The following is a 17,536-nucleotide window of genomic DNA, read 5'->3' on the forward strand; positions in this document are numbered from 1 at the left end:
GCTTGAAGGATCTCAGTCCGCTATCATTGTACCTATTCATAAATAATCATCTTCAAAAGCTTATCTTATTCTGTTATGAACATTTTCTTACCAAAGGGAAAAGAAAACAGAAGTCCTTTAAGCATGCCAAATAGCCATTTGCAAAGGACCATTTTCTTTATCTCACTGAAACTTCAAACAGGGGAGTTGAGTCACAAAAAGAATTCTGATGTCAGTATTATAAAAATATACATTTTTCTGCTGGGGGAAGTTCATAAACTTGAAACTTTTTAAAGCTTTGCTAACATCAGATAAAAACCTGTGAAGACCAAAATCCTGGGCTGAGATACTTGTTTATTATTCTTCACTTTTGACATTTTATGATCCCACAGAGACTAGGTGAGTAATTTTATCAGTGCTAATTCTAACCGGATAATCAAGCAAACTGTGAGTAGAAACATTGCCACTGTGGGACTCCATCCCCTCAGAGACCTCATTCACATTTTCCTTTCTCTGAACCTTCCTTCTGGCTCCCATCTCTGTCCTCCCCATCCTGTTACCACTGTAAACATATAACATGACAAGGCTGGTGGATAGTATTTTATGAGAACGACTTCTGTATTTGAAAGAAGTAGATAAGCTTTCAGGCACACAAGTTCTTCTTTGGATATAAAACAGAAACAGCAAGCTTCAGAGCTAAATCCTAGTTACTCTGTATTTAATTAGATATGTAAATCATTTAAGACAACTGAGAGCGGCTGGGCAGTTTGAACTTCAGGAATAGCATGGGGGATGCTAGATAAGAAGGTGATTATCACTTACTGAAAGAAAAAAAAAAGCAGGTAATGTATTGCCTAAGGAGGAGGGGAAGGTTAATGGTGGGAGGGAGGGGAGGTATCACAGCGTGCTGTTAAAAACATCTCTCTGTTGACTCACAGTTTTATGGATTTCAGTTCCTAGCATCATCTTTTGAAAGTGTTTTGTATACTTAGCAAAGAAAGCAACAGAAGAGGAAGCAGTGAAACAGAATAGGAGAGAACTGCTTCTCTGCACCCGCATGGTTGGAAAGCCATGCTCCTCTAGGGCAGGACTCAAAAAGTGGATGCAGTGCCTAAAAAGAGACAAAACAGTACTGGAAAAGAAAAAGAAGAATTTGTTTGTGGAATGAGCCATTGTTTGGGACGGAACCAGTTTCACAGCTGGTCAGCTGCAGGACAAGATGCAATACAATATTTTTCACAGTTATAAAAACATCTTGCAGAGTTCTTGTATGCATGTACCTAAAGAAGAGTTGCCTAGAACAGCTAAGTGGGCAAGAGAGGAGAATTTTTATAAGAAGATAACAGATATAATAAAGATTATGAAGATGTAATTTACCAAGAAACAATTATTGTAGAGAGGCTCTAAGTGAGATAAACAGTAAGACAGCTTGTTCATTGTAGCACACTGTGCATTGTATATCATAACAACTGCACCTTACTGATTTGCCAATGCTTCCAAAAAGCTTTACCCTGTTGTTTCTCTTTTTCCTTTGTCAGCTCCTGAAGCAGGGACAAGATCATCCTGTGCTGATAAGGATCCAAACATGTGATCCTTGAAATAATTTTGCTAGTTACAATGCTGTAGAAAGTCCTGTCACAATAATGTCTATTCTATAGATTATCTTCTGACTGTAAATAGTCAGAAGATAATCTATAGATTTTATAGATAGCCCTATAAAAGCCTTATGAGTCAACACTTTGGCACAGCTGTATTTATAACACACTCCTCTATAGGGAGACTATCTGATTATGCTTTATATTTTGACATTTAAAAAGGCAGAGGCTCTGTAGAGTTTAAAGCACAATACCATGAAATAATTTACTGTTTTTTGAAGAAGACTTTCAAATGCAGCTCCTTCTCCAGGTGCCTCTGAGGTGACTTAACTGTTTGCCTGCTAGTGTGAAAGCTGGAGGATAGCAATACCCAGTGTCAGGCGAGCTCCCCAGTGCGTGGGGATCAGCCTGCTTCCATCGATTCACATAAGCCATGGGCTTGGCTTTTTACCATGTCAGCTGAGCTATTTGTAACTACAAAGAGTGTCATGTTAAATTACCAGTGGCAGAGGCAGTGGATAATATGTGTAGAAATTTCATTCATATCTCACTCAAATGCAAAATAATACCCTAAATGGAATTTAGCTTCAGAGAAAAGGGAAAAGTTAGAGCTGTCCTGTGATACCTCATGTCTGAGGGTATTTCTCCTGCTTATGTTCAAAGACCTCTGGACTTTTCATGCCCTTCATCGCCTCAGGGCTATTTCACAGTAATAGGAACCTTCTAGCAAGAGTTTGAGCATTGCAATAGATTCAACAGAGAAGTGGGCTGAATCCCATGTCCTGGGCTCTGCTGATTAACAGCAGTTTTCTGCAGTATCCATGAATTTTAACTCTGCAGAGAAAACCTACTCTCCTGTAGCAGTGCCCACAGAGAGTCTAGGAATGAGTTCCTCCCATAACTCCTGCAGGCAGTATGGCCACATCCTTGCATCTAAAGCATTGCACTGTGCCTCAGCATCTCTCCCCATCAGAAGAAGTGAGACCCACTGCTCTGTTAAAACCCTTCATTGCTCAACCCGTCCCAGCTTGAAGGCTCTTCTCCAGAGGACAGACCGCACTGCATTTATAGAGTCCCATTGGGAGCAGTGATCTTCACACAGTTTGCCATCACTGAACAATCAGTTGTGAATCGGTTGATGGACTTGGATTTGACAGCCAGCATGGGTCGTTCTGGTTGGAGAATTAGAATTCTTGCTGTGGGAATTAGACCTGGTCCTGAGCAAAGCCCAAACAGGATCTGTGCCTCTGAGCTACTCCTTGCCTGTGAGAACAGTGCACTGAAACGGTCATCAGAAGAGAAGGTTTTTATGGGAAAAGATAAAAACGGAAAAGCACTGTTACTTGTGTCTCTCCAACAGTTTTCTCCAACAGTGTCAGTCCTACACAGAGTCTTCTAGTGGTGTTTGGACAGATCCCAGCCAGCCTTTTATTCACAGGGTATTTGGCAGGAGCTATAGCTCTGGAGCCAGCCCTAGCTGGAGTCACTTGGCACTCTGCTCTCAGCTGTGGTAGGTGTATATGCCACCCTTGGCTGGCATCATTCCCAGAAACACCCTGTGAGTACAAGTGACACTGAAGAGACCCAATATTTGTGTTACACGCTTTTTCCCAAGTTGTTTGGCTCTTAAACTGTATCTGCTAGAGCCCTCCAAAGCTGTCATGGAGCTTAAAGTTATTTCTCTGTCACAGAAAACTTTCTACTGGTTGTAAACCACTTCTGAGTTTTACTAGGGTCAACAGTCACTCTCTGGAATAACACAGTTCAATAAAGTGCACCAGGACCCAAAAATAATTTCTAGCAGAAGACACCAGCGTGAAGGGTGATTCATCCACAGGAGGATTAAAGTAAATTACAAAGCAACCTGGAAAGCTAAGAGCAGTGGGGAGCGCAGGAAAGTAAACATGATTTTATATAGTAGGAACTTGAGATGTGAAGGGAAATTAAGATCAAGGTTAGAAAATGATGACTGAGCATAATCGAACAATTACATCCATCTCATTAAAGCAAGTTTATTTTCAGCTCATTACCTTGATATAACTTTCTTATGTATTCATGCTATATCTTTAGTTTTTGATGAAGAAAGTTGAATAAAATTGTCCATCAAAGAAGGTTTATTTTATCCATCCTTTAAGATGCGCTAGCCATATGTGCACTCAAGCAGCGGGGGGATCTTTTCCACAGTACTGTAAACTGGAGGACTTTGTAGCCGGCAGTAACTGCAGATCCATGCCTGATGCTGTCTCCTCTGCACCTACCTCCCACAGCTGCCACAGGAGCAGGTCAGGGCATCCTGGCAGCTCCTCCAGATGCAGAATCGCAAAATTCATGATGATCTGAAAGGATGAGGTAGGAGTGTGGGCTGTGACTGTGCACATCAGTACCACATCAAGGAGAGCGGTTGCGGGTAAGAAAGTCTCTCTTCTCTTTCATGTGATTATCTACAGGTACATTCACACTGTGGGTCACTTTGTGAAGCTTACCTACTTTCCCAGAAAACTGCTATCAAAAAGGCTTTGCTCTTTGAAAGCTAAAGGAAAGAAATGTATGGATTGAAAAGTCTTGGTTATGAAAGGTGTAAGAAGTGGGCTCAAGTCTCACTGGGGAGTCAGCTTCCAGAGCGAAACACTGAAAACTCTCTTCAGCTGAGTCATAATACAGTAAGATGAGAGAACACTGAAAAACCCACATTTTGTGGATGCAAAGCAGGTACATATTTCCTTCAGCTGTGGGAAGTAGGTCTACAGGTTTTACTAGGTAATGATGATGCTCTAGAAGAGGATTTTAATCCAGATTTACACCTTCCTGAAAGTCTGGTCTGTTTGGCCAAATATTTTTTAATGGAACTCCTCCTGCAATTACTGAGAATGCCATTACCAAGGATAAACAAGCTTGCTTTAGCCTAAGAGCTAGCTCAGGATGGACCATCACTCTACAGCTTTTATGAGATCCAGGTGAATGGAGGGGAATTGGCTGTTCTCCAATGGCTCTTACAAATGTGAAAATCTCTTTGGCTATTAGTGCATGGATATAGAACCATCAGTCATAGGATTACACCTATACACAAGTGCTTGAAAAAAAAACCAGTTAGGGCATTTCTTTGTTCCTATGTATATTTAATAACAATACATTCCCTTCTGAGTTGCCTCATTTGAGTATCTGCCTGCAGTACAGTGTGTTGCTGGATTAAGGCTACAAAACATGCAGCCATCAATGATATCTTGCTTTCTGGCAGCAAGGATTTGTTGTATTTTGTTAGTTTGGAGAGAAGCCCCGCGGAGAGGGATCTGGGGCTTCTGGTCGATGGCAAGTTGAACATGAGCCAACAGTGTGCCCCAGCAGCCAAGAGGGCCAGCCATGTCCTGGGGTGCATCAAGCACAGCATTGCTAGCTGGTCGAGGGAGGTGATTGTCCCACTCCACTCTGCACTGGTGCAGCCTCATCTCAAGTACTGTGTGCAGCTTTGGGTGCCACAGTACAAAAAGGATACAAAGCTATGAGAGAGTGTCCAGAGGAGAGCCATGAAGATGGTGAAGGGTTTAGAGGGGAAGCTGTATGAGGAGTGGCTGAAGTCACTTGGTCTGTTCAGCCTGGAGAAGAGGAGACTGAGGGGAGACCTCATCGCGGTCTACAGCTTCCTCACAAGGGAAGGAGGAGCGGCAGGCACTGATCTCTTCTCCCTGATGACTAATTATAGGACCCGAGGGAACGGCAGGAAGATATGCCAGGGGAGGTTTAGGTTGGACATTAGGAAAAGGTTCTTCACCCTGAGGGTGGTGGAGCACTGGAAGAAGCTCCCCAGGGAGGAAGTCACAGTGTCAAGCCTGACAGCATTTAAGAAGCATTTGGACAATGCCCTCAGCCATATGGTGTGAATTTTGGGGTTGTCCTATGCAGGGACAGGAGTTGGACTTGATGATCCTTGTGGGTCCCTTCCAACTCAGGACATTCTATGATTCTATGATTCTATGAGTTAAGACTTTCATTTTCAGCCCAGTATACTGCATACAGGATGGGCTGGACCCTCAGGCTTTTGCTTTAAATGAATGTTTTAAATGAGACAGAAGCGTTCCAGGGAAGAGAAATTACCTGAAAATCACACATCTTCTCGCATATATTTCTGGTCCATAGTTTTGACATCTGAATTAAATTAAATTGGTATCTTTATTCCTATTTCAGAAGGAAAATTTTCCAGACTTCAGTTGTTGGAACGAGGGACCAAAGGAAAGAGAGATGCAAAAGGAACCAGGGAGGACTTCCATTTGCAGATAACTAACAAGTTATAAACACCAAAATAAAACCAAGATTCAGTAACTATGCTAGAATAATCACCAGACAAAAGCAGAGCCTAGAAGACTGATCCAAATATTTAACATGATGCAAAATTCAAAATCTGGAATTGCATTTTCATTGCTTGTGCATTTCAGAAGATTTGTGCAGAGAAATTCGAATTGAAAATAACTGATTTCTCAAACCCACAAACTGATTGAAGGTAAGGTGGAAAGTAACTGTTTCGTAATCATTACTCACCAGCTTTGCTTGTTATTCCTTCCTTTAACCAAGGAGAAACAGCTGATTCAGTGCAACTGTAGAAACTTTACCTTTTTTGTGCGCATTATTCCTTGGGAGGACTCATGACACAATTAGCAAATTTTCCATTGTCAAGCTTGTGCACAGACTACGTCCTTCAACATTAAAATACCATAGCTGAAGATTAATATGCAACACAGAACATGACAGACAAGGCTTTGGTTACATTGTGCATGAGGCTTTAGCGCCTACTTTATCAGCTCTGATTATGGGTCTGCCAGAGCTTGATATCTGCTGTTTTAGAAACACACAAATGTCAGTGAACACTAAAAGAAAACAATTTCTTTTGTTAAACCAAAGAATCATTTAATTTTACCAGAATAAAGGAAGCACAAAAAGAAGAAGGATCTACAGTTATGTTGGCCTTATCCAGAGGCAAACCCAAAGATAACCGAAACAGTTTCAGATTACTGAAATTTTGATGAAAACAAACATCTTGGTGATTTTAGATTTCCATACCACTTGAATATGCAGGAGGCTTGTGTCTGGCCTCTGTCCCATGCTCACCCTTTGCTTTTATCACGCATCTTTTTGTAGCACGAATTCTTACACAGTTGGAGTGACCAAATGTAGCTGATAAAATATATAAACTCTGCATCTGACTTTTAGCCTGGCTAACAGTGGGTGCTGGAGCTACTGACCAACAGCAAAAAGTACTTTAAATACTGGACTTTGGGGTGAACAGTGTTTGTGCTGTTGTCACAGTTTTCATTCCCACATAATATCTGTTTGAGAAATTAAAAGTGACACAGTACAAGGTAGTGCCCTCTGTCCAACCCTGCTGGGAGAGGATGTTGAGTCTAGAGTACTTACACATGAAATAATTTGGCTCTGCAAAAATAATCAATCCACGTTCCAGCTTTATAATGTGACACTACAATATAAATATACTTTTTAATCCTACTTTGGTAGGAACTTGATAGCGGATGGCCTGGGACAGGTCCACAGCTAACGTGAATGGATGGAAATGGGTGAAAAGCTCAGGGGGACTCAGAGCTCCTGTCGCAGCAGATGTTCACACATTTTTCACTTTCCACTCAGAAACACCCTTATTTTGCTATTTCTGAAACATTCAAGTGAGGTCCTTTCCAGCACAGAGAGGGGAGAGGGGAACGAGGGGTCGGAGGCCAGTGGTGGTCCAGTGAGCAGCGGTGCGCTGGGGAGGGTGGGGAGTGTCGGGATGGATTAATCCATTTAGGAGAGGATTCATAAAGGAAAATACTTTGGGAAAATCCAGTTTTCTACAATCCGTACAACCACATTTTCTCCTTGTGCAGTTTGTGGGACTGCTACATGTATTTCAGCCTGTAAGGCTGAAATTTTGTGAACATGGAAGGGTTATGTTTGGTCTTACAGTAAGAAAGTAATGCAAATAAGTTTCTTCTGCCCTCAACTCAGCCTGAAGCACAATCTTGTTGTTTACAGCCAGGTTACAGCAGTTCTTCTTTATCAGCTTGTACACACAGACATGTTTATTGAATTTACATTTCTGCTTACTGATTGCTAGTCCTGCTTTTTACCAAGGCTGCCAATAGCTACATTTTAATCTAAAAGTGATTTATACATGTGCATTTTTTTTCTTTCTACTTCTTCCAGTTCTTCAAAAATTTTCTCTTGTGGAGAAAGGTAACATTTTTCTCTCCACGAGGAATTGTATTACTTTCAAAGATATTTTAGCCCTTATCATGAGAAATATGCAGAAAAGTCAATCACTTTAAAATGCTACTGCACTATCAAGGTTCCTTGTTCTGCATATTCTGGATAGTCAGGAATTAAGACTAAATGAACGGGCTGCCGAAGGAGGAGGCATTGCCGTTGCTGAGGGCTCACTTGGGAAAGAGGCACAGCACAGGGCAACCCCAACCCAGGAATCACCAGGAATCACCTCATTCTCATTAACTCATTCCCATTAACTCATTCCCATCCAGGCTTTTGCTTTTCAGAGATGCTAGCTGCAACTCGAGGTTAATTTAATCGAAATGGCAGTCGTTCACTACTGCTTGTGAGTCTCCCTGCAATTTCAGGACGGCTTTTTGCAGTTTACTTCCACACAAGTAAAATGTGTGGGACAAGATATTGGTGTGTCCATTAGAAAATATGAAAAACACTACAAAGCCCAGGCTGATTTTATGCAGCGTAAGCATACATTTCTGTGACTGCTTCACATTTTACTGTAGTAATTCTTCACATGTTAGAATTTATTTTCTTCCTATTTCATGTGATTAATCTTTTAACAATAAAAAAAGTTTTTTGCATAGTGAGTGGCATCCAAAATCTTAGCACTATAAAGCAGATGAATTACCATGAGCTCTATCTGCAGATGCACAGTCTTGGCTGTCACGGAGGGATGTGAGAAGCTCAAGGTCAAACAGTGAGGCAATACTGAAGGAGAAAGCATGCCCTGCACGTCCCGATTCCTGTTCCAGCACCTCTCTGCTGGTCCATCATCCAAATTAGTGTGGGCATGGAGGTAAGCCTTAGGAAAGGTGCCAAAAATCAGTGTACCTAGACAAATGATAGAAAGCAGAGGAGAAAGGGAGTGTACAATGTCTTCAAATCCCTCCCCTTGCCCAAAGGCAGGTTTAGTTATCTCTGTGTCTGCCACTCCTGTTTTAGTTATTTGTCCAACCTGTTCTTAAAAAAACAACACTGGCGATTCCCTCCCTTCCTTAGGCAATCTTTTCTGGGAACTGGACTGCATATTCTGGGTCCCGGATTTGCCTTTCTTTGCAACAGTTCTGGGGAAATGCCATTCACATGCTGACTTGCTGTGGCTAGTTGTCATAAAACTCCACAAGATAAGACGTTGCACGGGCTGCTGCCTTTTGGGGTGTTTGTCTTCGTGGGTAAGGGCAGGAGCTGTCAGAGGCTGGAGCAATGAGGGAGGTTTTGCATTAGCTGGTGATGTAGAAGGGTGGTAGAAGGGTGGATGTAGACTGTATGTATGCACGTAGGGGTTTGCAAACATACGTAACATAAACTCTGGCAACCATAGCCCTTTGGTAAAAGTTATAAGGTGCCTGACCCAGCTAGAGGGCAGGGCTAATGTTAGTGTGTATATGCAGAAGTCAGCAAAGTGGTAACATAGTGGAAGAGTTTGAGGAGGGTCTTTCTGACAGAGGGAGAGCCACACTAGCTTTGGAAGCAGGATGATGGCAGTATTAGGGGTGAACAGAGAATAGGAGGGAAAGGAAACGTTGGAAAGGATGTACATTTTTAAGATGGTACAATACAAAAGTAGTAGGGCTTTTTGATAAAACATAAGGGATGGATTTTCAACCTTGCAACCCTAATGGCAGAGAATAAAATATTAATAAATCACATTTCTTTTCCTTTTTTTCATTGAGCCTTGGCGGGTGCTTTTTTTATACCACTTCTTGTCTACCTAGTACTTATTCTGTCTAAATATGAGTATATGAGTTAATATCTATAAATCAAGACCAACATGTATCTCTGAGCACATTAGCCCTTCCTAGTGACTACATCCATTGTAATGAATATTGTATTTTAATAATTGACATTTCACATGCTATATTTTGCCATTCTCTGCACTGGGAGCCTATCCAAATGCATCTGAAGCACTTCTTGTAAGTGGAAGGTAATGATAAGTGAAATGACAGTACAATCTTTTTCCTTTTGCAGATGGACAGAAGTTACATACATACTAAATTCAAGTAAAATTTCAGCTCAGCCACTGGATCCTTGTCAAAGTGGTAAGGAATTGAGGTTTTGAGATACCTTCTCCAAATTCACTGGAAAGGAAGTCATGAAACATTCATGTAAGTAAATTACAGCTCCACACCCTATTAGTCATAGAACTTGAAACCAATTTGAAATCTTCAGTATACATGAATTATTGAACAATGGGTGACAATGAAAGAAAATGGGGACTATAGCTTGCACTTCCACTGTTTGTGTAAATTGCTACTGTGATCCTTCTGTTTAGTAATCTCAGGGCACTGTTGAAAGAGCAGCAGAAACCTGTAATATTTAAAGACAGTAGGATCCTTATTACATAGCAAAGCAGAAGGCAGAAACAGATCAAAGATGGGAAAAGACTTAAAGGGAATGTGGAGGGTTCCAGTTAGTCCCACCTGAGCTTGTGGCTGGGTTGGTTTCTACACCTTTTCAACTGGTTGCTCTCCTCCCATTTGGTTGGTACAGAAGGCCACCATATTTTGTTAAAGACAGCTGGGACAAGCTATAAACCAAAGTATGCTCTAGCATCATCCCTGGCAGTGGATGTGAGCTCTGTCCAAGATCTATGGGATGAAAGAGGCAAAGTGAAGCTACAGAAACATCTCAAACACTTTAAATAAGTGTTGTAAGATGAAAAGGAGTCTAAAATGCATTTAATCACCCAGCAAAATTTCCTGTCATCCAGGAAAAGAGAATAACAGAATATCCATTAAATGTATTAAAGATCACAGTGAATTTTGAAGGTACCTGTAGACTTCATATAATACAGGGATGGGCACTGCAGAATAGCTATGTAGAGCTACAGATTCAGCTTTTAGAACTGATCTCTGAGTAACCTTGAATTTTGGAAAAGCTCTTTTTTCCTTGTGTTCATTTTTTTTACCTACTCCCAACATAATTTTTATGTGGCTATTTCTGAATCTGAATCTGAATTCTCTCAGTGCCAGGAGGCACACAAGGCGTGAACATCGTTCTTCCACTTCGATCTGTCTGCGGCTGCGTGCTCTGGAGTCAAGGGCCACAGCGCAGTCTTCTGTTGTTTTTTTCCTCAGGACACGACCGATCCAGTTCCATCTCCTCCTCCTCACTTCATTACTGATTTTCTCCATCTCCGCCATTTGGTTTTTTTTGAAAGTTGATGCTCGTCGTTTCTGCAACTTTTTATTTTTTTTTTCTGGGAGGAGGTAGTTGGCCTCCTGCCCAACCCCCATGACTTGGAGGGCCAGTGGTTTTTCTGTCAGGGTGGCCTTCCCTTAGACTGCGTTGGTTCGCGGCACCTTCTTCAATTTTATCCGGTGCACCCTCCAGAGAGGGATCCTCTATCCACCACCCAGGGGATGCGCCTTCTAGCCGTGCAGACCCAGCCGAAGGATGTGGCTATTTACCTAAATAATTTTAGGACCCTTCTTTACATTTTTCTCCTTTTCTTGGTATGAAGTTCTCCAAGTCTCATTCAATTTTCCAAACTCCTCAGCGCCAGTGACTTCACTCATTAGCTCTTCCTGTATCCTACAGATTCCTCTTCTGAAACTGGAAAATTTTTAATATGGTCTCTTTTTGTTGAACCTTACGGTTAATTTAATCCCGTGTGAAAAAAGACCATGTTCTGTGACCAGCACTTTTACAATAGCCTCATGTTCTAACAAGACCAGATGCAAATCCCTTCTTTGTTCAGGAATTTGTCTCTCAGTTGCAAACTGATGAGGCAATTTCTTGGCTATCAAACTGGATATCTGATTTTCATCTCTAATTGACATCTGGGAACTGAATACCTTCCTTAATGATATTGTCCTTTATTGTATTTATCTTCCTGTATTGTTAATATCTTTTCTAGTAATCTTAAGGAATCTTTCTATACCTTCACCAGTACTGAAGAGATTACAGCAGTCTGCTATTTATTTCTCTTTTCTCATTAGCATAAATGCTTCAATACAAGAGATCAAATCTTGATTGCTACTCGACTGTGTTTCAGTTTCCCCTAGCGTATTTATTTTTACATTCTGCACAGTACCTCCAGTTCCCAGATTTTCTTGTCCAGACTCCTTGAACTTCTTGTACATCAATTTCTCAGTTGTTTCTCACGGGTATCTTCTAGTCTCCTACATAGAAACTCATTAACCATACCTTCTGTCTGATGACTTTTACAAGAATCATTCTTTCTCCCAGTTCTGCTTCTGCTGTTTTATTACCTGTTACTATGTCCTTACTTCCCTTCCTTCCTTTTTTTCTTCTTTCTGATCGATAACGAGGGTCTCCAAGAGCCTCTACCAATCTTCTCCCTTTAGTTCATAAATTAAAATTCATAGTCATGCACAGACCTCACACACAAACTTTGATAGAGTTCAAGAGAACTTCTTTCTCTACAAGTGCTTTCAGATGCTTTCTAATGAAAAAACTTTCTTCTACCATCAGTCCTTCTGCTACCTTTTAATATTTATTGTTTCGACATGTTACTTCATTAAAGCCAGCCAAGGTACAAATGTCTGTTAGTAAATGGGTTTTCTAACCCTATCTATACTAGAAATGTTGCTTCATTGTTGTCTCTGAGAGGATATGATCCTTCAGTTAAAAAAAAATTATGCTGGCAAAAGGCAAAGTTGGAAAAGGCAAACAAGTTGTGTACATGTTTATTTTAGAGTGAGCTGTAGAAGTTAGCTATAAAACCGGTTTTGGCAAGTACAAGCTGTACTTTCATGATAGCCACACTGGCACAGCCTATATAGTACTGGAAGGGCCAAGTGGCAAGCTCATTCTGCAGTCATGAAATGAGATATTGGTCATTGTCTGCGAGTATGCACATGAACCTCAGTGTGCTATTTGTTAATTGTCACAGGAGACTTGTATGAGAGGTTTCCAATCAGCAATTTGGAGCCAGGCCACGCAGCTTAATTTGCCAGTCTAAATCAACAGTTCATGAACAGGTTAGTTTGTGTAAGTAAGTTATCTGGCACCTAGACAAAAGTCAGACGGAGAGGAAACAGGAGTCCTTTGTAAATGTAGTACAAACAAGAAAAGAAACTAATTTAATCAAGTACTATAGAAAATAGACAGTATGATCAGTTCCAGTTTTAAGCCAGAGCGGTGTTATTGAATCGGCTATAAGAATATGAATCCAGATCTATATAGTGACAACTTGCTAGCCAGCTTTTGCAAAATCATTGTGCCATTTAGATAGTTAATTCATTACTTTAGGTATCAGGACCCCAGGCAGTGATAAGACAGCTTGCGAAAAGGCGACTTGGGCAGTTTGGGTGCTTGCTGCCTGGTAAAGTATTTATAGGATATCTATGGTTATCCAAGTGAGGTGGACTGCATATTGCCATGCATACTATGGTTAACGTAGGCTAGGACAAGCAATTCCTTGAAGAAAGGTAGAGCTCTAGGAATCCAGGGGAAAAGGGGAAATCCTGCTTCTCCTTTTACCTGTGTGAATATAACACATCTCTTCTTCCTACATGCAATTTCTATACATCCATTTCCAATGTCATAAACAAACATAAAAGCCTTTGAGTAAAAGTATAACCCGAAAAATAAAAGTGGGTCAGAGATTTTACCCTCCAACTCACCAAGGGCATTGACCAATACCCAGAAAGGTCTCCTCATCTCAGTTTGTACCTCTGGACAAGTCACAGAATAACCAGTATCTGGCTTCTTACTCATTTAGGCTTTTAACCCCATTGTGCAAACCCAGGGAAGAAGCAGCAATCACATAAGGAGGTAAAGTAAAGACTGGGGACAGGAACAATTCTGGTCTCTGTCCCCTCTCATTTTTTTCCCCTCTCAAATTAAGAAAACTAATACCTGAATTTTTAATAGGGATGAAGGGGTAGCGAGGGGTTAAACCAAGACATGACTTTTAGCTGTGACAGAAAAGGCACATATGTTGCTGTTTCCCATTCACCAAACCTTTTAGGACCTGCAAAGGGGCCCATGGGAATTCAGTTGGTGTGAATTTTCTGTTGTTACTTTATTTAACAGTGAAAAAAAGTTGCCAATTCTATTTGAGGCTCCATCAATGCTGTTAATGTTACCACTTTGGGTAGGCTGAGTTTATCTCAACAGATAGTCCTTAGAGCCTGATAAATTTAAGTGCTGATGGTAGTGTTTGAGAAGTAAAGTTACACCAGCAGTGCCAAGCCAAAATAAGATCCAGACAAGTGGAGCCATTAAAAGCATGGGCTGTTACTGCTGGCAATATTCTGTTTCCTCTTTCAGCATTGCCTTTATTTAAATGACAGCACTGTTTACTGGAAATAGCAGATGGAGATTTTCTTATTATTTACTTTTTTGTATTATTCATTCTTTACGATCAGCATTTCACAAACTGTGAAAATGGTAGCAAAGGCCTATTTGATTCCTTAGTTTTAATTTTCTGACACTGGACATGTCAGCACCTGTGTGCAAAGCACTGGCCGCACCCCACTGCGAGGGAAGGGAGCACCACACAATCCTGGAGGGCTCTCCAGGCTGCTACCTGCTTTCTCATAGCGAATATGCTACCCATACACTGGGACACTGTTGGTGGTGTGGACTAGGGGAAGGCATTCAACTGTGGTACATGACTTACTGCTGAACCATCACATCAGCTGGTATTAGTTCTTCTACCTAACCCATATAAATCCTACTTAATATATGCCTATTCAAGTATATGAAGGAAGATGGGCATAGTGAAGATAAAATGAAGATGAAAAAGAAGGATTATGCAGGCATCAGTGCTATGGGCCCTTGCTGTGACATACACAGTGCATTGCTTGGTGCTGCAGGTGCACCCTTATTCTAGCCGTGATATGAAACTTTCCTAACTTTGTTCTGCAAACCCCCACTGCATGTTCTTGGCAGCATCTTGCTTTTATTGTGGTTAAATATCACTTTACATAAAGTGCCCAGTGACACAATGGAGCATTAGTCACTACCAGAAGACAAGTATTCAACACCATGCACAAAAGAATAGTGAACTAGTACCCAAATGGAGTCCCATAGGAGTGGGAAGTGTTTCCTTGTTCCTCTGATGCAGGTGCAGGCACAGCGGTGTCACCTTCCTTCTCCTTCTCCTTCTCCTTCTCCTTCTCCTTCTCCTTCTCCTTCTCCTTCTCCTTCTCCTTCTCCTTCTCCTTCTCCTTCTCCTTCTCCTTCTCCTTCTCCTTCTCCTTCTCCTTCTCCTTCTCCTTCTCCTTCTCCTTCTCCTTCTCCTTCTCCTTTCTCCTTCTCCTTCTCCTTCTCCTTCTCCTTCCACAAAGCTCCCCAAAAGCCAGCCAGTTCCCTGTTCTCTGGGAACAGAAAAGCCCTTTCCTCCCCTTGAAAGAAAGCTGAAGCTTGCTGATGGAGGAATATTCAACTCGGTCAGTGACAGATCATTTGAAAGCAGCCCTTTTTGCCCTGGAAGTTAATTTAAAATAAGCTGCATTTTTGACGCTATAAGAAAGCTTGGCTGGTTTGTCCTCAAAGGTTACAAACAACGAGAGAGAAGGGAGGGTTCCTGCTGTGCTATGGCAGCTGTGAAAAACTTGTGTACACATTAGCAAGATCAAGCATTTGCCCAGCCTGGGAATGAGCAGGTAAACATCACGCCAGTCCGTCTGGAGCTGTGAGATGCACGGGCTGCCAGGACATACTGCTTTCATCAAGAGATGCAAGAAGTCAGTCACAATTCGTTTCTCTCCTTGCAGTTTGTTTATTCAAGGTACCTATGCTCTGATGGTTCATGCTTTACAAGGCTGCCCACTTGTTCCTTGTCGTGCAGCCATGCTGATTGAAGTACAAGGGAGCATAGCACGAAGGGAGAGGGAAGCTTCAAAAGGTCAGCTTTACACTAGAAAAGCACAAAGCAAGCTGATAGCAAGATCCCAGGGACCTGCAAGCTCTGCTCTTCCTTAACCATCAGACCTATCTTGCTCCAGCAATATGTTCCCAACTAGCCAAACTGGGTGTTGAGGATGCATTTGTAGCACATGATAAAAGGCCTTTGAGCCTATGTGGAAAGTACATAGCCATCTAGGAATACTTACGGGGCAGGGGTACCATAAGTGACTGGGTGCCTGAATTAGGGTTTCCCCATGGGCACCTTCATCCCTTTGGGACCCAGACTCCAAAGGCTGAGGGTTGGTATGATCCAAGACAAACTCAAAATTATACCTGTTAGTTTGACTCAGAAATGCACAAGGGCTAAATTTTACTTTTATATCCTCTTAATAATACTGAAAAAAGATTGTGTGTGTCGCTACCAAAACCTACAGTACTACAGACTGTGCAGAACACAAACACAATTGCTATTAGCTCCAGAAGTATAATTATTATCAGGCCATGTGAACTGAAAGAAAAAAACTGATTCTGAAATGTGATTAAGCATTGAGGTGGACATCACCAGTGGTGCCTTTACTTTGAATCAAGCCAGGCTGGTACTATGGAAGAAGAAGAAAGTCCTGAAGAGTTGAAATGGCGGTGAGAGCCTGGAGAGAGTGGAGAACTGCTTCCTCATTTATCCAGACCCATCAGCACCTGCGGAGCAGTGGTTTGGTTAAGGTACCTTGGAATATGTTAAGAGAGTCCTGTGTCTGTCTAAATTGTTTAGATTTTCCTTTAACTGTCTTTCCAAGCCTGTTTTGATAAACACTTAGTCAAAATTTTCTAATAAAAAAATAAAGATTCCTTTAGCAGAGTTCACTGGATGTTAGCGGCAGGTAGGGCCTGCTAAGCCTTGTGGAGGAAATGCCACTTCCACAGAGTGAAGATGTTCAGGTGAAAGAGGATGTGCAGGAGGAGACCTGCCCCCTCTGCCCATCCTACTGAGCAGGACCGCCGCACAGCCAGGGATGCAAGACAGCCACTGACAGGGAGCTGTTGCAAGAGCTTAGTGGCCAGGACATCTCGATAAGGTACAGACAAAACCCAGGCTGCATTCCTGTGTCCTGCAATATTTACAAATGTTTCCTGGGATAACAGAGAAAAAAGTAATTTGGGTTTGTTAATCTGAAGGAGGTGACACAGACACTGCTTCGCCCACACAACCCAGCTGAAGATACAAAATCATGCATGCATGGAGCTGAGGAGAGTTGGGCAACCCTGCACCTTCTGTATTGAAAATGTGTCCTCAGCTGGGGGGCAACACAGAGGGGATAGTGAGGAATACTCGTCCTTGTCTGAAACTGAGGGAATTTTGGGGTGGAAGTGCAGGAATGCATCTCAATCCATGAAATTTCTTAAATTGCATTGAAGACATTGATCAAAGTCTAAAATTTATTTTTCATCCCTTGAATCCCATGTCCGGTTACTTGTGTAGAGAAAATTATGGGTTTGCTGTCTTAAGGGGAGGAGGTCATGATAAACACAGACGGCTTACAAGCCTGTGGTAAGGCAGAGTTGATAAACTGGCTGCTAATGAATTGCCGGCTCTGAGAGAAGGGAGTGAGTGTTCATGCTGCAGCCAGGAACTGCAGTGAGTCTTGCTTTCTGGTGCTACAGCCGCCTCACATGGTAAGACGATGGTAGAGGACTCAAAAAAAAAAAAGGGTTTCAAAATTGGTTTGGTTCTGATTTTTCTTAAAAATGTGCAAGTCACAACTACAACTGGCAAATTTTTAACTTCTGAGGGCAAGACCCATCGTTTTTCTACGTTTCTTTACCACATAGCAAGTAGAAGGGACCTTAGGCTACATCGTCTCACCATTAATTCTACC

This window comes from Platalea leucorodia (genome assembly GCF_965183815.1).
Source record: "Platalea leucorodia genome assembly, chromosome: 3".
NCBI classification, from domain to species: Eukaryota; Metazoa; Chordata; class Aves; order Pelecaniformes; family Threskiornithidae; genus Platalea; species Platalea leucorodia.